This window comes from Chrysemys picta, chromosome 2 (genome assembly GCF_011386835.1).
Source record: "Chrysemys picta bellii isolate R12L10 chromosome 2, ASM1138683v2, whole genome shotgun sequence".
NCBI lineage: Eukaryota > Metazoa > Chordata > Testudines > Emydidae > Chrysemys > Chrysemys picta.
In genome coordinates this window covers 276,367,151-276,389,705 of record NC_088792.1, presented here as the reverse complement: position 1 = coordinate 276,389,705, position 22,555 = coordinate 276,367,151, and the positions used below count along the sequence as shown (strand labels likewise).

The 22,555-nt window shown below is 43.3% G+C and overlaps 1 long non-coding RNA gene across 1 annotated transcript; it reads left to right on the top strand.

Annotated features, from left to right (window-relative positions):
• The first annotated feature begins 6,813 nt into the window (after nt 1-6,813).
• LOC135981180 (uncharacterized) lies at nt 6,814-22,355 on the top strand. The gene is made up of 3 exons (XR_010598140.1): nt 6,814-6,941; nt 8,095-8,183; nt 17,540-22,355. It is a non-coding gene; the product is annotated as an uncharacterized LOC135981180 (long non-coding RNA).
• The last annotated feature ends 200 nt before the right edge of the window (nt 22,356-22,555 follow it).

The window sequence follows — 22,555 nt, the reverse complement described above, 5'->3', positions numbered from 1 at the left end:
TCCCCCAGAATAGAAACAAAAAAATTAGATTGTTAATTGCGTAAGCAAGAATCTCTCATAATCTGGATATGGATAAAGCCTCTTCCTGCCTCCTAACCAAGTTCAAAAGAACTCCAAACTATTACCAAGCAGAGAAACACGTTGCTCTCTGTGGACAAAGTGACCCATTGCACACTGAGTGGATCAAGAGATGGGTGGGGAAGCTGGGACTTAACCAAACTAGAAATAACTTGCTGTGAGATTGAAGGTCAAATAGGACAAACTGCCTGTTACCCCCAAGAAATCCAAACCATATATTTTTACCCCAAAATTATAAATTATACATTTGTTTGCCTTCTAAATCAAATATTCCATGGATAATCTGTTTTGCCCCATCAGTGTTTCTTTCACCCCAAATTGGAACTACATATTTGCTTGCCTTGTGTATCAGATCTATTTCTCCCTCTATGTGGCTAGTGTCTCTTGTTCTGTTGCTGTCTGGAAACAGATCCTACAGCAGAGCCAGTCTTCAGGTAACCTAATGAGCACAGCTGGAATGTAGTAAGCTGCCTGATTGGCTACACCATCTGATTGGTTGGATGAGTCAGCAGACAGGTTCTTAAGCCCAGCAGCAGCACCAGTTTGGTTTGGGATGGAGGATTTTCTGGCCTCAAATGAAGTTATTCTGGAAACCCAAAAAGAGTCTATAAGAGAGGGAGAAAGGTTACCAAGTGGGGCAGGCGGGACAAAAAAGTAGAAGCAGAATCAGATGATGATAATATCAGCAAAAATGCAAAGCTGAGGAAGGAAACAAACCAAAGTGTTAAAACTGCAAGATCCCTAGCCAAAGAAATAAGATTAGGTGATGCTAACTGTTTTGCAGATATAAGCTGCCTTTTGTCAACAAAACTCTGTAGTGTAGACAAGGCCTAAGTAAGCGACTCATTAGCCAACAAAGAGGATAAAGCAAGCCATCCTGTCAGGCTCCTCTGGCCAGAACACAACACCTTTCTTCACCCTACTGATCCCAGCCAGGAACTGACCTGCTCGGGCCCTGCAGCTCCTTTTAGTTGAGCCTGCAGGGCTCTGATTAGCTGTTTCCATGAGGCACTTCTAGGCAGGCCTGGAGGGCCCATTTTTGCTGCTACTTTCCTGGGGTGGGGTGTGGTAAGACAGTCGGGGCTCCATCAGGGGGCCAGGTACACACGATCACAAGTAGTAATTCTAGGGTTGCCACTTTTCTAATTGCTAGCAATCAGACTCATAAAGCCCCGCACCTGCTCTGCCTCTTCCCCCTAAGGCCCAGCCCCTGGCACTCCCTCCTCTCCCTCCCTCCCGCATTGCTTGCTGGATCATCTCAAGGAGCATGCCTGCAGGTAGGAGGCACTCCAGCTGAGCAGGGGCTGGTGCAGATTAATGACGCACCACCTCCCCCTGCCCTGCAGTAACCAAACTTCTGGTTGGGGTACCTGAAAACTGGGCACCTAGAAACCCTAAATGGCACCTGGACACACAAACCAAAAACCAGATTGTCTGGGTAAAAACCAGACGGGTGGCAACCGTAAGTAACTCCAATACGAAAACCAGGCAAACTATCCACAAAAGTCGATGCCTAGACACCAATTGCCCTTATGTCCTGTCTGGGTAACATTATGGACAGACGAGTGAATGAAAGACTGGTTGCCTATTTGGAAAACAATGCCATTATAGCTAAAGAATAGAGTGGTTTTAGGAGAGAAAGATGCACCACTGATCACACTGTTAAATTATCAGAGGGGTAGCCATGTTAGTCTGGATCTGTAAAAAGGAACAAAGAGTCCTGTGGCACTTTAAAGACTAACAGATGTATTGGAGCATAAGCTCTCATGGGTGAATCTGCGTCTGACGAAGTGGGCATTCACCCACGAAAGCTTATGCTCCAATACATCTGTTAGTCTTTAAGGTGCCACAGGACTCTTTGTTGCTTTTTACTGTTAAATTAGAAATTGAAATACAAAAAAGTGAGGCACAAGGGTTTCATAATAGCTGTCTTTCTAAACACTGAAAAGGCATATGATCCGCTATGGAGGAAGGCTTGTGGTACAAAATAGGTGCACTAGGGATAAGGGGAAGAATACATGTGTGAATCAGAGAATTTTGGAGTAAAAGGGCCATGCAGGTCAGAGTTGGGAAAGTTATGTCAAAAATATATATTATTCCAAATGGTATACCACAGGGAAGTGTTATCAGCACAACCTTATTTGATATTATGATAAATGAGCTCCCAAAACTAAAAACAGGAGCTGGGGTAGGTGTCACTCTATTCTCAGATGATTGTGCTCTGTGCGTTGGAAATATTGAGGTGGCAGAAAAAAGAATGAACAAAGCGTTATGAGAAACCTGACTGAGGATATACATGGGTTTCAAGTTCTCCATTTCTAAAATGAAAGGATTGATCTTTACACAAAGGAAAGTTACAAAGGAATGTAAACTGTGTCTGTGTGGAGAACAAATAGATATAGTTAAAAGGTTCAAATTCTTAGGAGTAATATTTGATACTAAATTACTTTGGAAAGATCATATGAACTGTGTTTAAAGATAAATGTACAGGAAGAATTAACCTGCTTAAAACTCTTGCTGGGACCAATTGGGGGGTGAATAAGAAAACACTGCTGGTGGTATACAGAGCCTTAATTAGACTAGTTATTGACTATGGCTGCCAAACTTTTGGGTCAGCATCAAAATCAGAACTTAAAAAATTACAATTAATACAAGCACCGGCACTATGAATTGTGTGCGGTGCATTTATTATAACACCTATAGGCACACTACCGATACACTACAAATGAAACTACTGGATCTAACTTTCTGGGCCAAAGTTAATGGGAACTGCAATGTTGAAAGTACCAAATAAATATGCTGATTGTTGGTAACTCGATAGGCAAACTATAGCACACTATGTTAGAACTCCACACATTGTTCAAATTGAAGTGTGGACGCAAGAGTTGAAAGACAAGGAAAAGCTAAATGAAGTCAAAACTTTTAGTCATGGGAAAATGAGTTATGGCTGGAAAGTTACATGTCCAAACATGGATTTAGATTTAGTTTATAAACTGAATGGTAAAAAAGAGAGAGCAGGTATTAAAAAGGAAGTGTACCAGCAGACAGGTTAAAAGTGGAGTTGGTTTTGTCAAATCTATACAGATGGGTCCAAGAAAATAACAGGAAGAGTAGGGATGGCATGTTGTATATCAAAACTGGAGACTAATGCATTTAAAAGACTATACAGATCTGTCTCATCTTACGCTGGGGTTATGTTCCGCAGTCAGCGCCTAAAGCGAAAATCGTGTATAGTCAAAATTACATTGAGTGTAATGGCGGGCGGAATCGCCCGCACTACAGAAACAGAATTTAAATTGTTATTTTTCTCTTCTTTTTTTTTTTGTTTTTGCTGACTGCGTAAAGCTGAAATCGCACGTGTTAAATGCGCCTAAGATGCAACAGACCTGTAATCTGATTATGTAGCTGCCATGACAGCTGAACTAGTAGGAAGAATGCTAGCATTGAATTGGATTTGGGATGTATACCCAGCAGCAGCCGTCATTTTTTCAGATTCAATCTCAGGCCTTATGACAATAAAAAGGGTGTCTCGGTATGCAGAAGTGATTTAATCAATGAAATTATATTTCAAATCACAGAGTTAGTACAGATGGGGATACAGGTAGCATTAGCTTGGATCCCAACACATATAGGGATAACAGGGACTGAAGTGGCAGACAAAGCAGCTAAAAATGCTGTAAAAAATGGAAGGATTGATATAGAAGTATCCTGGAGTAAACCAGAATTCAGCATAGTACACCAAAATTTAAGAGGGATGATAAATATTTGGATTTATGAAAAAAGAGGAAGAAGATTTTTTGAATTGTGCCCTAGAGCTGAGGAGAACATACTTCAGGGCTTGGACAGGACTAATGAAGTGCTTTTGCTTAAAGTACTACTGACCTTTTGGGTTTAAACAAAAATCTTTTTTGAATAGCGAGACACAGAGATGGACTATGTACATTCTGTAAGTTGGAAGAAACACTTGATCACCTTTTATGGGTATGTAAGAGCTTTGATAAAGGGGGAACTGTCTGAGGAATTTGAATGTGTTAAGATAATAAATTACATGGTTATTTAGTAAAAACTTTGGGGAAATGGAGAATTATTTAAAAAGGTGCTGTTACATTACCTGAAAGACACGGGGCAAAGTGAGAGGGCATAAATCGCTACATATTGAGGAATTATAGTTGGTGGCATTTATAGACTATTCAGTCAAGTCAGCTTCACAAGAAAAAAGAAAAAAGGAAGTTCGGTTTGATGGCTGTTCAAAGCAGTTGCTCATGGCTGTGATAGCTCCTGCGCCTCTTTGTTCTCCGCCTTGTCCCAGCTCTGCTTCTGCCTTGATTCACTCCAGGCAACCCAGTTCTGAACCTGGGCTCCTATTCCTGACTTCAGTTCTGACTTTTGGCTCTTGCACCTGGCGTCTGACTCCAGCTTTGATCCTGGGCTCCAATTCCTGACTAAGGACTCCTGCTCTATTAGGCATGACCACCCACATCCCGGTCACTGACAGTTGCAAACCCTAAATAACATATGATGTGTATGTCGATCAAAGAATGTAGGAAATATGTCCATCAAATTTGGAAGATTACAAGGAATTTTGTTGGTTCTCTTTGTAAATGTTTGTGGCACTCTCGAAATAATAGGAATGGTATGGCACAGGGAAGAAGGAATATTGGAAGGTATAAACCAGGCTATAACTTTGTATTATTAAAAGAAATTGCTTTAAAAGGGGGAAATTCTAATTAATAATGTGAGCTGGTGTTGAACTAGAATCTTGAAATGAATCAAATATAAAAAGAAAAGGATTGAAGAAGTTTGTTCTGCACTAGTACCATTGGATATTGATGGAAGCAGCAGGGAAACAGAGCTGAAACTTGAGCACTCAGTTGGCACGTGTCCGGAAATCAGAAGGTGGCTACCTCCAGTGAGCCAGGAGACCAGGGCATGTATACCAGTGAGATCACCGTGTGGGGCCCTAGAGTGGACTGAACACAACTACAAGCTGCAGAATCCTAAGTGCGACCCATGCCCAGATCAGCCATGTTGAACAGACTCCTCCCACTTTCCAGGGTTAAGAGAATAAGTAATAGTGAGATTTCATTTCAAAGACTGTATTTCCCTTTCTATTCTTTAACCTAAGTAACTGTAGGTTTTCTTGCTAAGTCTACACTCTCCAGCAAAACTTCAAATAACCATATTTTAGATTTGAACTCCTTTATAAGTCCAAGCAAATTGGCCTAAGATTTGAATTGTCAGCAATCACTTTTGATATTCTAAACTTGTCCCTTTTAATCCAATCCATTCAAATAGCAGGAACCACACTTTCGAAGGTGCCATTAAAAACTGTAGTAGAGAGAGAGAGAACCTGAGCCACTAGGCCTGGTATAAAAGGCCTAGTATAAGGCCTAAGGCCTAAACAGAGTCAAGACCTGCTAATATAAAGCAGAATTAGCAAGAGTCAGGCATTGCTCTGTTACAGAACATGCCTACTTGCAAGTGCACAGAACCTGGCAAAAACAGGGCTGGCATTGCAAAAATGCAAATATTCCTAAGAAGTGTTAGACATGGGACACTTGTGTAAACACATTCCAGAAGGGTGGTACCAAAACATCCCAATACCAAGTATGGTATAAACACACTCCCAGAATATAACAGGGACACACTGACACCTCCTAAAGATAAGGTCAGGATGACAGCGTGATGGATAGAGATGTTTTGAGCAAACCAACATGTACAAGGTAAATGGTGGTTACTAAGCACGTCAGAGGGGCAATATGTAACTTGTTTGTATCAGTGTATAAAAGAGGGGTTTCAGGAGGGGTGTCTTTGCCCGGCCCAGGGTGGAACAGAAACTCCTGCCATTCACTGAGACGAATCCATTGTAATAGGAATGCATGTCTTAGTATCCCCGTAGAGTCTGCCAGATGCTATTAACGTGTTCCATCTACAATAAACCTGGCCGAGTGCCTTTGCTACTGAATGAAGTCTGTGATCCTTGGGCAGTTTGACTGGAGCCTGCTGTACAGGCTATCTGGCCAGCACAGCACACAGAGAGAACACACACACAGCTAACAACTAACAACAAAGACAAGTGCATCCTTCCTCCTTGGATAAATACTGGAAGGGTGCTAAATGTGTTAGGCACTAAAGAACTGATCATCATAAGTAAATGTAATAAGAAATCTCAGTGATTTGTATTGTTCCTTGATATAACTGCTGAGTCTCAACCATAGTCATTGACTATAGCTTGTAAGACTACACCTGAGTGGTGTGAGCTGTTGATAATATACTAATTGGGTTCTGGGTGAATTAATACATTGTTTATTCATTAAGGAAAACCAAGTGAATTGATTTGAGAAATACTGTTCAAGTTAAAAGTTGACCAGAAAGGAACCCATTTGGTGGACTCAATAATTAGGTTTCAAAGTAGCAGCCGTGTTAGTCTTCAGATGCATAGAAGTGAGCTGTAGCCCACGAAAGCTTATGCTGAAATAAATTGGTTAGTCTCTAAGGTGCCACAAGTACTCCTGTTCTTTCAATAATTAGGGGTTATCCTTGTAGTGGGGTGGTTACCCCGCTCCGGTCCTGAAGGGGTTAAAACCAGCCCTGGGAAAGGGCTGCTCCGGGGAGCCAATAGGGTAGGCTGATTGGGGAAGCAGCCACAGCTGGGGCCATGCCCCAATCAGGCCACAGGTCACAGCTGGCCCTATGAAAGGGCTGTGAGGCAGGTGCTGAAGGAGTCTCTCTCTTGCTGGAGAGAGAAGGACCAGGTTGCCTGGGAGATGAGCAGGGTCCCTGAGGCTGAGCAGGACTGGGGAAGAGCAAAGGAGCGGGAGAGCTCCAGCCTGGCAACTCCCCAGGCTGAAGGCTCAAAGCAGGTACTGGGGTTGCAGAAGTGCAGCCCAGGGTTAGGCAAAGGCAGCAGGTCCAAGCCCCCCTTGCCAGTGATGAGTGGATTACAAACTGCTGTCTGCCCCAGTGAGTGGGGGCTAGACAATGACTGGCAGTAGCCACTGAGGCAAGGTGGGGATAGAGGGTTGGGGGTTCCCCTGGAAGGGGAGACTCAGAGACTGTGGGGGGTACTGCAGAGGGCAGAACCCTGAGGGAAGGGGCACCGGGGTCCGGGAGGGACATGGGGTCCTGAGGCAAGTGGGACATCAGCCAGCAGAGGGCGCTCCAGAGCTGGAGAGCTAATTCCCAGGATGACCAGCAGGAGGCGCCGCGCCGCTGAGTCCTTGCATCGCTACAATCCTATTAGTGTCTGTGCTAATATTGGCTATTACACTGATCCATTTGACAAATATATCTCAGCAAAGTCATACAAATTGACACCCCCACCCCCACCCACCCATTTCATGCTTACAGCAGGAAGAAAAATGAAACCCTTTACTGCTGCAAGTCACTGACTGATGCTGCTTTATAGTGGAGACCAGAATGGCCGGAGGCAGCTTTACCAGCAGCTCAGACCCAACCCAGAGTAGTCATGACTTAACCCTATTTTACAGATGGAGAAATTGAGGCAGAAAGGTTATAAGTGCCTTGAGCCAAACTGTCGAGGAAGATGGTTTTGTAGCCAGGAATCCGTGACTTACCTCTAATGGCTGTTCAGCGTCCTGTGGGAATTGAGTTTGGTGGTTTCCATCACGTTCCCTTAAGGCAGAGGTTTCCAGCACACAAACCGCCACCACCATTGGCATCGTTGTTGGCTGAAGATGAGTGAGATATTCACAATACAAAGTTAAATTTGAACATTTTTGGTTTCATTATCAATGCAAAAAAGGCCATTTCCTTGAAATATTTTATTCAAAAATGGCCCCTTTTCCTGTGAAAGTGAGCCCATTTGCAGGCAAAGATAGTCCCATTCCAAGCAAAAGGAGTCTTGAGAATTCACCTGAAATCTGGCATATTGGATGTTTGCATGTTTCCAGCGGGAAAGCAGTAATTTCATCACATTCTGCAGGAATGAGGGTCCAAAGTGCAAAAAACGTTGTTGAAATTTCAACATACATTTCTTCCCACTGGTTCACACAGCTCAGCTTTCGTCAATCACAGCACATGAAGTTGAATGGACATGAAGATTAAACTGTCCTCTCCACCCTCACGATGGTCTCCAGGTCCAGGTAAGGAATCTGGCACTACCACTGACCGTGCTGTCTCTGTAGTGTGGGTAAATGGAGGACTCCTAGGGATGACAGTTTAGCTCCTTTTGTCAGCAGTATGTTCACTGAACAATAGGACGGCTGGTCCAGTGGTTAGGATGCTAACCTGGGAGACCCAGATTCAATTCTTTGCTCCATCACGGATGTCTTGTGTGAGCTTAGGCAAGACCTACCACCAATGTGAGCAGAGAAACTTTGTGATATATTCTTAGCATTTAAGGCTATAAGAGACTATTAGATCATCTAGTCTTACCAACTGTGTATCGCAGGCCCTTAAACTTCACTCAGTTACCCCTGTAGTGAGCTCAGTAACTTGTGCTTCACTAAATTATGTAGCAGTGGCACAATGTTACTCATTTGGCTGACTAAACAAGTTGCCAGGCAATGGAAAATTGGACCAAGATTTCAGTCTGGCAAACTGGTGAACTGTCTGAAAAAGCCAGGCATCACATGCTGCGTGTGTGCCCTTTACTATTTGTTCCCATGCAGGAAGGAAGAGGAGATTGTTTCTAGGGAGTGCGGCATGAACACACATACTCCATAGAACTTTTAAATTAACTGAAAAGGTTAAACAGGCTAATTCAGCCTCATTCATGTTGCCCTGACAACATTTTTTAAGCTACAGAGGAAACTATACAGGCAAACAGCCTAAGAAGATTAAAGGGACACAGTTTAAAATCAGGACATCTAAGAGGAATATAGGTAAAACCAATTCAAACAAGAAGGCAATAGTCATTCAAAAACAATCGACGCTGAATCAAATTCAGGTCTGGATTACAGCCTGTGCAACTCAACTCATGTCAATGTAGTTATACAGTGAATGTAGAAATCAGTTTCAATCTGACCTACTAAGCAGAATATTCTTCTCTTGCACTTGCATAGATGATTTCGACCCCAAAATTCAGGTTTTTCTACCTACATAGTATTTAACTCATTCATGAAGGGAGAACAGAGAAGACAATCATTAACTTCAGTGCTGGCCACTTTGGAGTATAAGCTCTTAAGGGTGGGGGGACTCTCTCACTAGGTGTTTGTACATTACCTAGCACGAGGCCCTGATCTTGGTTGGGATCCTTTGGTATTACTAAAATACAAATAAATAATAATAAAGGGTGAGTAAGGCTCAGTCTGGCAGTGCTGAACACAAGACTGCAGGATAGGAACCCCTGAGACTACTTACTACTGATAATACTTAGTATGAATGTAGTGGAAAATCATGAAAAACCTTTAACAAGGTTAATGGCCCTGATGCTGACTCCACCTATTTGCGCCCCCCCACCCCCACCCCATCACCCTAGTATTTGCACACCACACCATCTTTAGGATATACATCCTCACAATAATCCTGTGACAGAGAGATGTGCTATTATCCCCAGTTGACAGATGGGGAATGGTGAGACTGTGACCTTCCCAAGGTCACGGAAAAAGGCTGTGGCAGGGCAGAGAACTGAACAGAGTTCTTGTGAGTTCTAGGTTACCTCTCTAACCACTGGACCTTCCTTTCTCTGACTCCCTCTGTGTCCAAGGGAATTTGAAGGGTCCAAAGTGCAAAACATGTTGTTGAAATTTCAACGTACATTTCTTCCCATTGGTTCACACAGCTCAGTTCTTGTCAATCAAAGCACATGAAGTTGAATGGACATGGAGATTAAACTATCCTCTCACCCCTCATGATGGTCTGCAGGTTGAGGTGAGGATTAAGCCTCTGTATTAATCCTTCTGCCTCAGTTTCCTTATTTCTAAATTGTTTTTAGCAATAGTCCCTGTAAGCACCTACCTCTGAGAAGGTCTTGTTTAGGCCGATTAACACTCTGCAGAGATCTGGAGAAGGGCCACACTCTCTGCTGGTGTAATTAATTCCACCGAAGTCAGTGGAGTGAAACCAAAGGAAAATTTGGCCCAGAAAGTACTAAATATTATTTTCCTAGTAAAAAGGAATGTATTTTAGTGTAAATCAGTGTTGCTTTCTAAGTAAAAGGAGGCAGCATTCAGCCTCCTGTGGGCAGCCAGCACAAGGGCCCCTGCACTGATTACCCCCACCATAGGATAAATGCAAGCAGCTTTTTCCCCTGGGACTAGAAGAGGGCATTGTTGCTAACCATGCATCGGGCAACATAGAGTGATGAGTGGCCATGGAACCTGTGTTGACACATATCCGATGGCCCTACCACACTGTACAAGCAGTGCCTGAGGTCCCCAGACCACAAGCTGGAGAAATGGCCTCTGGTAGAGCTGCAGCGCAGACCCCCCTGCCTGGCCCTCTTTTGGAAATGGTCCACTTGCCCAAAGCTGGATTGCTTTGATGTGGGAGAGGGGGGGAGTGAATGCAGCCATGGTGATTTAGGGAAGAATGTAAAACTTTGTCTACCCCAGGGCTTTGCCCAGTTACTACCATTGGTGACCAGCCACCATTGTCACTGAACCAGCGTAAAACCTAGTGTAGGCAAAGCCACTATAAACCCTGATTTGCACCAGTGCATTTTAATCCTGTTTCAAGCAGAGGAAACCTGCACCAATGCAAACTGCAGTTATAGCAGCTTGCCCTGTCTATGCTAAGGGTTTTTCACTGGTGCAGTAATGCCTATGGCTGAAATCCCCAGGGCAGAAAATGCCTAGGCTGATCAGAGAAAGAAATGGTATCACATACTACCATTCTCTTTAATAACTATTGCATTATTTCATTCTCTTGGTCAAATAGTATTTCCTGTCCACTTTTTGACAGCATATTAGGTACAAGCCTTAGGTATTACTAAGGACTGCTCTACATTAGAAAAGGTGAACTGGAAAAACTCCATTGATCTATTAATGACAATGCAAAAACAAACCAAGTTCTTGTTGGTATTACCATGGTTTTGCTATGGCTGTCACTGAAGGGCTTTGGGTGGCACATTGGTTAAAGAGGAAACTGAAAGCAATCCATTTCTGGTAACCTCGACACCAAGCTGCAGCCGTTAACCTGAGAGAAGCACGGCCATGACTGTGGTGCTCCCATCCAGTCCCAGTGTGTTAGGGCCACTCACTGACCGTATATTCTCCTCTCTCATTCACGTCTCGCACTGCCTGGAGGGTGTGGCCAGAGCAGATAACAACATGATGATTGGAAGGCAGCTTCCATGTATGGACCACTCCTCTGATCCCCATAGGGCCCCTAGGTGGGCCTGGTCTTGTGCTCCAGGCAGAACAGGTAGCTCTGATGAGAACAGAGGTGCATTGATGGCAGAAGGTGGATTGCACAGGCAGGGTTCAGCATTCCCAAATGGCTTGGGAAAGGGGGCATCCAAGGAATGACAGGTAGGGGACTCTTGTCCACAGGCATGAGCATGTAGATTGCTGGGTTGGGTGGTGCCCAGAGGTTTCTGGAGGCTCTCTACACTATGGTGAATTTCACCCTAAATATGCAAAGTACTATTATTTATTTTATTTAAGGTGAGGTTTGGGAAAGTACCTAAACTAACTCTATGGAACCTGTGCTCCTAAGTCATTTAGGGGCTTACGGAAATCCACACCCCTTATTTTATGATCTTCTTAAAAAATCCATAAATTGACCTTATGTAAAAGTGCTGCAGATTGCAAATGTTATGATGAGAGGTGATGCTGGGAGCTGTTTACTCTCTGGAGCGGATGAATGACTGTGCCTGTACATAGATTAGAGGAAGGAGCTACTGCATTAAATAAAAGGGACTAGGAGATGTTTCCTGTTCTGCTGACACCCATTCTAGTATTGAATCATACCTCCAATGGGAGTATAAGTGAGAGCATAACTGGTAATTAGCAGAAATGTGTATATTTGGAGGTGATTCTATGCATAGCTGAGTATGAATGGGCTGATTATGAGTGGGTGTAACTCCATGTAAAGGGACTGAATGAGTAAAGCAAAGGCAACAATGATTAGCTGTCACAGAAGAGAAGTTGTCTCCTACTCCGCTAAAGATACACTGTACTTAATCGTTCATTGGCTGAATGCATTCAAAGAGTTGATATTGCAGCTGCCAGAAATATTCATTCACATAATTAGTTTACCTTAAAAGTTTAAATAAAATGGAAAAGCTTCCTGTTAGAGTTCTCAGACCTGTTGCTCAACTGGCGTAGATCAGCATAGTTCCTTTAACTTTGCTGAGGCTTCTCTGATTTACATCAATTGATGATTTGGCCCCTCATTTCCCTGCCTGTGTTGTAAAGTCACTGGAAGAAGGCTCTTCCTTCTCCATTGGATAAATTGAACTGGGATCTGTAACAGCAGTCACTGGGGCTCAGTGGAGACTGAGCTTTGTCATGTGACAGGGATATTAACCTTTTATGACCCAGACCCATATCATGCAGCTGGAATCAGGAAATAAAAATCCATCTCTTGCCAGAACTCCTTAATTACAGGGCCATTTTCAAGCGATCCTTCAGTCACTGATGTATTACAAATGAGTAGCCACATGTGGTCCTCAGATGCATGCCTACAGCTTCAGTAGGAGTCCTGCACAACTGTACCTAGCAAAGTAATCCTCACAGTCTCCATGTGAGATAGATAGCTGGTATCACCTCCCCTTTACAGATGGGGTAACTGAGGCAGAGAGGACACAGCCATCGAGGAAAGTTTCTAATTGTCAAATCACTAGGCAATAGGTCAAATCCTCAACTTCAATGAAACAATATTGACTTAAATCAGCTACAGCTCTGGTCCATGTCTCTCTGTCACTGGTCTTATCTGGCAGGCAATAGCACACATGGTAACCAAATCTGGGTCTAAATTCAGTGTGAAACCATGTGGCTAAGCAGTATGTCTGACTGCACGTTCCTCCTGGGACTCTGGTATGTGAAGGCAGGAAAGGAGACTAGTCCTCTTTTAATTTTATGAAACAAAACAAAGAATTAAACTGAACACATTATGAAAATTACCAAAATAACACCTACAAAGGGGGAATAGACCAGTGGTTCTCAAACTTTTGTGCTGGTGCCCCCTTTCACACAGCAAGCGTCTGATTGTGACCCCCCCTTGTAAATTAAAAACACTTTTTTTTTATATTTCACACTATTATAAATGATGGCGGTGAAGTGGAGTTTGGGGTGGAGCTTATGATCCCCTACGTAATAACCTTACAACCCCCTGTTTGAGAACCCCTGGGAGAGACACTTAACAGAAGCACAACTCTGCTAGTCCCTGATGCCACAATGGTGGCTACTGAGGTACAAAGCTAGTGAGGCATGAAGTCACTGTGATACCACTGCTTGTACTAGACTCGTGGCACATGGCCATGATAACATGCAGGTGGCTGTGGGGGGAGGAGACTCTGAGATGAGTGTCTGGCACTAGTATCATGACTCATGGCCTGCATGCGTGTGGCAGTGCAATGACAGTCCGTCAGGGCTGGCATTGTGGTTCTGCCATGACTATAGACACTTCCATATACTTGTCTCCATCTTATGGTTAGTATCTGTATCTGTACTGATAAGACTGAGTCAGCGATAAAGGGCTGGGCCCTTTAAAGGGCAGTTTGGGACCCTATAAAGCACAGCACCCCATTTGTATGCCCTTAGTCTTCTTTGTGCCCATAAGCCACAAAGATGGGCACTCTAAAAACAGACAGCAGTTGGTAACAGTTAGTTGCTTTTTCCATTAGCACGTGAGTCATTCGGGGAAAGGAAGATCAGTTTCCCACCTGTGGATTTAAAAGTCCAAGCACAGATTAATTCCTTGAGTGACAGGAGCAGCAACATAAACACCTACGCAAGTGAAGTGACTTTGAATGGCAACAGCAGCAGCTGCCTGTTTCTGGGGTGATGCCACTTTTCCAGTGCAGTGGGGAACCATATTTGTAGAAGAAGACTGTTCTGTACCAAATCCATACAAGAACATGGCCCATGTGTCAATGAAAGCGAAGGGCACCATCCTGCTGTCCTCAGAATGGTCTATCTACCTCCACTTGGGTTCTGTGATCCAGAAATCAGGTCGTTCAGCCATAATGCAGATTTTCAATTTCCTTTTTGTAGTAAGTGAAGGCAACATAGTAAAGGCCTAATGAAGGCCCAGTATGAAGCCTGAACCAAACTAAAGTAATGGTCAAGGCTTTGCTAGCATAGAAAGCAAAGGTAAGCTGTGAGCAAAAGGCAGGCCCTGCTCACAGAAGTTGGCAAGGAAAGGGCTGATGTTGCAGAAATACATATTCATTTAGCATAGTTACAGTATAAACATGGTACCAAGACATACCATACCGGAACATTCCACAGATAACAGGGAACAGACCGACCCATCCCAATGACAGGGGCAAAAGTGTAAAATGATGGATAGAGATGTTTTGATCGAACCAACAGGTACAAGGTGCGAGGCGGCCCCTTACTGCATAGAGGGGTTGTACCTTGCTACGTAGAGGGGTTGCACCTCAGTACGTCAGGAGTGATGTGTAACTTGTTTGTACTTGTGTATAAGAATGTGTCCCTGGGGTGGTGTCTTTGTCCGGCCACGGGGGCAGTGGAAAGTCCCGCCACTGAGCCAGGTCCTTGCCAAGAGACATCTATTAGTAGTATGCCCGGTAGACTAAGTAATCTACGGGGAACTGCAATTGTGTCCGAGATCGCAATAAACCTGGCCGAGGTGCCTTTGTATCTTAGTAGACTCTGTGGTTATTGGGGATTTTCGTCGGGTCTGCTGTGTCAGCTATCTGCGCAGAGCTGGGGCAGCACACAGAGGGAACACACGCACGCAGCCGAGTGATATCAACAGGAGAAAGCAGAAGCACCACACCGGTAGCCTCTCACAACACTTTTCACCCCTTTTTTTTCTCATTATAAACTGGATGCTAAATTATTTTATTCAGAAATTTCATTAAGCAAACATGGCCCAAATTCAGCACTCGACTAGAAAGATTTCACTCCCCTGAACTCAAGGGAGCTGTGAGATTAATGCCAGTAATAAATTTGACCAGGGAGGGTTACACACTCTGGTGCTATTTTGTAGTTTTCCTTTGCACTCCATTGCTGGGTAAAAGAGCCAGCCTATTTGACCTTGCGCCTCACATGGGGAAAACTGATGGGGCCCCTTACAGAGGCTTTGCCAGGAGGCAGCAAAGGTCACCCCCTCAAATCAGAGAAGAAGGACCCAAAAAGGCAATTGGAGTCAAGTGAGGCCAAAAAGATGGGGTCATAATAAGGGTCAAAGGTGCAAAAGGAGAAGGCCAGTGGGGGACACCAAGCAAAGAACCCCCGATATAAAGAAGCCAGCCACGTATCCCAGAGAGCAACTGCATACAGAGGACAAACCATGAACAAACAGGAATGGGGGGCAGGTCATAGGATCGAAATGAGAGAACCAGAAACAGCTGCTGAGCAGAAAATCTCAGATGGAAAAGAGCCTGACTGACTGTCCTGGAGACTGAAATCCTTATTTTATATCCAGAACACATACAACATGGAAAGCAGCACTGCAAACTTCCTCCCTATTGTCCCACCAAAGAGCCTTGACCTAGGTGGGAAAGGGCCACTTCTCTGGGGCAGAGGTTTGTTCTCTAACTTATTATTAATTATAATTTTGCAGCATTCTAGGCAACTCACAATACAGATGATTAGCACATGGTCCGGTGCCCTGAAGAGCTTACATTCTAGTTGCATGCATGATGTAACAAAGGAGCAATAATGCAGTGGATAGGGGTGGAGGAGGAAAGAGTACGTGGGTATTCAGTAGGGCCTGATCCACACTCCCTTGAAGTCATGTGCACAGCAGGATTGAATTTTTATTATTCCGAATATAGAAGATAAATGTCCAATAAACTTAGACTGTAGTGGCTGATTCACTTCTTGTGGGTGTCATAGTAGATGTTGGCCTTTAGGAGGGAAAAATACTAACTATATTTCTCATCTTAACTTGATTGTACCTGTTTCCTGAAGATAATTTACAACTGTAGCCACAGGTGCCTGACCAAGACCAACAGCCAGGAGAAATGGACCAGCAGTAGCATAGAAGAACCAGATTGATAATAAAAAGGGAGCTGACAGAGAGAAATGAGTAGAGATGACTGAACCCTTGACACTTTTCTAATTACTTCACAGTATCTAATCTAATATAGTCGCTTGTAACAGGCAAGAGACTGACACAATTAACTCCCATGTTTCCATTGGACTAGAATCTTGACATCTGGGGCATTCATTCATGACAGGGTGCTGATAGGGTGACCAGATGTCCCGATTTTATAGGGACAGTCCTGATTTTTGGGTCTTTTTCTTATATAGGCTCCTATTACCCCCCACCTCCTGTCCCGATTTTTCACACTTGCTGTCTGGTCACCCTAGGTGCTGAGCACAGAGAGGAGCAGAACTGTCCAGATATGAACCCTGACCATTTCATCAGTGGTCACCAAAATGTGAGCAGTCTAAACAATTTACAAATATTGAATTGATTTCTTCTGTGAGGTGGTTGTAGGAGCTATGCAGCCTTCAATTTTGAAAAATTAAGATAATCTGAGGTTACTGCTTTTTATTATTATTCGTAAAGCCAAGAGACATTTTGAAAACATCTCCGGTGCTGACAGTGATGGCCACATTGACCCTTAGGGTAGGCTGCTGTCAGCTAGACATTTACAGAGCTGCCTCTGATCAGAACCAAAAGTGCTGGAATAAAGTGAGAGACTCAGAACTCACACAGCCTGACTCTCTACTGCTTTTCACCTTGCACAGTATTTTACTGGGCAAAGTGGATGCAAAATGCTACCATCTGATTTCACAGCATTTTGGTAGGTGTTCAGTGACTATGCAAGATATAAGGCAGTGAAGAATCAGGCCCTCGAGAGACTGTTCCCATGTGATATCCTGCCCACATTTTCCGATGAAAGAGGTTCAGATAGTTTGAATACACATGTGAATTTCTGGATGCTTATCTGAATACAACACAAATTCTGAACTTTTTGGATGTTTGTTCTCACCCATCACTACTTAACAATTGTTCTTTTCACCCATGGATCTGCTTATCTCTCTGTAAAGCTGACATTTAAACATCCCCCACAAACAAAGAAACAAATAAGCACATCTTAGTCTGGTGAAGTTAGGCTAATTAGAATGGCAGAAGGTGTTGCAGTTTAAGAATTTAAAAAGTGAGCAAATAATAAATAAACCCTTATTGGTGTTTCTTCACTTGATTCCCTTGTAATAAGTCCCTTGGAAATCTGTTGTCAGAGGGATCTGAATTTTTGGACCCTCATTTAGATCCTTTACCTTGAAATGTGGTTATAGTCAGAAAACTGCATTAAAATGGCACCTAGGTGCTGTAAATACCCACTCTCACTGTGCTTCCTGACTCATATGTGCTGAGTTTAATGACAATTTTTTTCTCTTTCCTGTAGATGTGCCAGCTGTGTCATACACTGCTTCATGCATCTTCCACAGTATTGCCAGTTAACTTCTCATTTCACAAGCTTTCCAGTTGGTGATGTTTTAATAAGCAGAAAGAACATAGCTTGATTTTCAGGTAACAGGTTGAGCTTACAATGCTGGCAGCTAGAAAAAAAAACACCCCTGAATTGACTTGAGGATTGAGTGAATTTGGGAGGAAAATTGTGGAGGAGGAATAAATGAGGCCTACCAGGATGTCAGTTTTACACTTTCCTGATAACTGCACTTTAAAGTGGAAAATCTCTGACAGCAAAATCTTCGCTTAGCCATCCAGCCTCTACACCCTTTCTCAGTCCTCCCTCAATCGCTTGCTGGTGCAGCTCCCTTTGACTCCAATGCACTGATACGTCTGCCCTTATGGGATTTATTCTGGTTTGTTTTCATCTTAGAATGATAATTTTATAACTAGGTGCCGAGGTGAAGAGATGAAAAGTTAAGGAGGTTTGTAGTTGATGGACAAGGATACTGAAGAGAGATTACTGGGAGTCAAAGTTGTAAGTTCAGGAGCACATATCTGATTGTGCTGTATGATAAAGAACTTAGAGACTGTTTCCTTTCCTTTCTCTTCCCTGTAACATCTCCCAGGATATCAGTAAAACACCAGCATCAAAGATGGAAAAATACTTCACCACCCTCTACTACACTGTTGCCCAGGAATGCTTAATCCTAAAAATTTAACATGCCACCTGGAGACTGGCTGTTTGCCTACCTATTAGGGAGGTCGCTGAGAGGCACCCTACCAGGGAGAACAGGAGGGTTCTAGCTTTTGAGAGGCAAGGCCCTATTTGGATTCTAGAATGGCATTTTGCCCAGAATGGCTCAATGCAGTGACAAAGAGAGAGTGGCTGACAGGATGTGAGCAGCACCTAACATCGTCCTTCAGGAGGGCGGAGTCATCACATGCAGGGAAGCCAGATGGGTTAAAATCATCTTATTTTGTTCAGGAAAGGGTGAAGAGGGGACCAGAAGCCAAGAAGGTGACTCCTCTTGCTAGAGGCAAAGTAGAGGGGCTGAGGTTCCGAAAACGAGTCGGTTTACTGTAAGTACCTCCATGCAGAAGTCATACTCAGTGTTCTAAGACGGTCACCATTTGGAAATCAATATTCTTTGTCAATGCTACAGTCCCTCACCTCTGAAGGTCTTGTTATAGATGCTGACTTTGCCAAAGTCCAATACTATTGAACAAAGGACACTAAAGCCTTTTCCAAAGAAAGTTTGAGGGTATCTCACAGCTGGATAGGTCTCCGACTTGAGCTGAACTAGAATCTCCTCTAATCCTACTGAGAACTACAACTTGTATCCATCACCAGGCCTCCATCCACCTAAAAAGCACAACGTGACTGTCAACGTTCTGTCCCCATCAGAGCACCCCCTTTGGCTGTTACTTGGAAGTTCACTCACACAAGTCCAGTCCTTCTAGCAGGAGCTTTCAATGCCAGTCTAGGAGGGGCAGGCTCTCAGTCCCTCCTTCCCTTCTTCCGTCCAGTCTAGGCCTTCTGGATATTTCTCCCTTTTCGGAGACTCGGGTGAAACAAACCAACAATCCAAAGTCAGCAAAAGAAGTTAAACAAAAGGTTAAACAAATACTATAGCCTTGTCCCAGGGCATAAGAGCCAGAAAGTGAAACTAATGATAAATAAAACTCTGGCTAGCATCTTCATTTTCCAAGTTCAGTGAAAAGCAACAGTGAACAATATCCTTAATGGAAAAAAGTAAATTAGATTTTTTAAATTGTGTTAATTATCTATGGTGGTGTTATTAATAACACAGCTAGGAAATCTGATTTCTAACTTCAGTGTCCCTTGAAAAAGAGAAATAATTCCATGTCCCAGGAGAGGAATAAAAAGTTGAGAACATATATGTATAACAGTGACCAAATCTAAAAATATCCTACTAAAAATTAATAATCTTTGACATAACAAGCACTGGAAAGTCTCATTGGCTAATTATAGCTCAAGCTGTGCATTAAAATTAATGCAATTCAGGAGATTTTAAAGTGGATGTAGTGCTCCTGAAAGGTGACAGATTGACATCCCTGGAACCTAAAGTAGCTGCATAACCAGTTCAGTGCAGGCCTCCTCCATACCATCTCCTTAATGTGCCCCAACTCTGACCCGGTAGGACCACCTCTAGGGTAATTTATTTTCCATGGGCATGTAATCTTTGACCTCTGCAGAGACTGCCAAACAGAGTGCCAGTTGTGATGTGAACCTGTCTACTAGGAGCTGACCTGTGACCAACGGCACATTTCATGTAGACCTCCAAAGAGTGTTCAGATGAGGACAGTTTTTGATCTCTATTATCCTGAGCCAGAATCTCACTGGTTCCCAATTCAGAAAAGCACTTACGCATGCACTTAAACCGATCCCTATTCTAGATAGCACTCAAGCACCTGTTTAACATGGAACTTTCTGAATTGGGGCCCTAGTGGCTGGCATCCTATCACACTGCTAATTACCTAAGTACATTTCTTCGATTGTAAGCTATTTGGGGCAAGGACCATCTTTTTGTTTTGTGTTTGTATAGCACCTAGTATAGTTTGGTCCTGGTCCATGATTAGGCCTCGTAAGTTCTACCACAATACAAATAATAACAATAATACCTGAGCCATAATGTCCCTCTAAATTATATTTTAATCAAGTGAGGTCTACTTTCTGCTTTAGTGTAGCCATACAGTGGGTTAGATCCAATAGGGTTACAGCAGTTTCATTGAAAGCAAACTGCGCCAAGATCTCTAAAGGGTGTGTGCTTTATTAGCAAATACATACACCCTTATTGATGCACATCAGTTACCATATTTTCCACTGGAACAAAATGTGAGCGATCTAGTGGCTAAAAAGGTTAAAACCCACACAGCATAGCTATGGAATTTTTATAATCTTCTTAAACCGCAGTTGGATCCCAAAGAAAAAAATGGCAATTCGGAGTGCAACCTTGAACCTCAAAAACCACTAAGCAAGCTGTCTCAAGGGAGCGGGTTAACTCCACGTGCTTGATTTTCTGTATCAAGTATTATTGCTAGTGGAGTACACCGCGCATGCTGCACACTTGTCTGGCATGACACCTTTTAAAAAACCAAACCCGCGCACTCAAAGGCTAATCACAGATAGTCCCTGATTGGTTTTGATTACAAGGAACAATGCTGTGAAAAAAGTGAACCAAATTGTACACAGGTTATACAATGCTACAGGATATTTTTTTTTAGAAAGTCAGCTTGATTATTATATTTACCTGTACAGACATGAGCATCTGTTTTCAGACAAGCTGGTAGCTGGGCCACAGCAATCATTGCAAGTAATCTGAATTAGTGAATGCTGGTGATGAGTCTGTGAATAATTTTGATCCAGCAGAAAGTGGTTTACAGTGTGCTTCTTCAGGTACACAATACGGGGGGAAAGCTGTTGTTGTGACATTAATTATTGACCATATTCTTATGACATACTACAATTTAAATCTGCCACTAGCAACATTCATTCCGCTGAATAATGTATTGGGAGTTGGTATATGAGAAATGAGTGCACAGAATATAGAGTAACAGCACAACCCAGTGGCTAGTCAAAGAATACGCTACAGTACTTGCAAAATGTATCACATCTCAGTTCTCGTGGAGACGTTGTGTTGTATTTTGTTGAAAAGACTAGAAATAGGAGTGGGGAACTTACTAACGGGTTGGGGAGGATTAAGCAATCAGTATTCAAACCCTCTCCTTCTCTTCTTCCAAAAACCCTCTGAAAACCTGTTTCCTCAAGTTATTCTAGCTATAAAGACCACATACCACTGTGTGCTGTATTGTATCAGACCTGATTATGCCATTACAGGCTTGATCCTGCTATTGTTACTCACCTGTGTAATCTGTACTCATGTGAGTAATCACAATGAAATCTATGTTTTTACTAAACTGGCTGACACCATGATATCCGAGTGCAAAAGGCCCTGGGAATACCCATGGGAGTAATGATTACTCATGGGATAAAAGGTTGCAGGAGAGGGCACATGGGTGCAGCAGTTCACCTGTGAGTTTAAGATTGCACGCTCTGTGGGAAAGGGATTCTGTCATTTGTTTAATACAGTTTACCTGTTCTGCAGTGCTGTGTACTCTTATAGCACGGCATAGAAAGAGAAGCATGGTTTGGGTATTACTGCACTGGAATCACGATATAGGATTCATGTCCCACATCTGTCAGGGACTTCCTGTATGCCGTTGAACAAGCCACTTTGCTTTTCAACACCTCACTTCCCTGTAAAATGAGCATAAGAATACTGCAGATCTGCCTCCCAGGAGGTGGGGTGATGAGACTAAGTTCATTAATGTTTGGTTTAAAAGAAAAAAAAAAGTTTTGTGATCCTTGCATGGAAGGTTCTATAGAAGTGCAGTGCACTATTTTCAATAGCAGCAAGAAGAGACTTGAATTCATTGTGAGCAGCAAGTATTCACAAAGAGGAATGGGAAATATGGACAACAACAGAAAACTGCCCTTAGAATAATGTATTTCTGTTAGGCCAAATCGTGAGGCCCTTTCTCATTTCGGTCTTGAGCCTTATTCAGGCAAAACACCCACAGTGACTTCAATTAGAATATCAAGAGGTAAAAACTAAGGACCTGCTCCTGCCACCCTTATGCTGAGTAGTATCTTACTGTGCAATTGGTCCCACTGTCTTCATTGGGCTTGCCTAGTATGGTCCCACTCCATGTGAGTAGGGGTTGCAGATTCCATCCCTGAGCAAGGTCCTCAGGATCTGACCCAATGGGGACCTTTCCAGCGTAAATTATTCCAGGCCTGTATGCAGGTACAGAGGGTCGGGAGGGCACATAAGGAGTCTTCCCAACCCCACCCTACCTGAATGCCCCATGTAAGTAAGGGCCAGCTAAACTTGCAGTCCCTTAACTAGAGGAGCACTAGGGGGACCTCTCCCTCCCTACTGCCCTGAGGGTGCAAGTGCCCCAAAGGGGATGGGGAAAAGGCAAG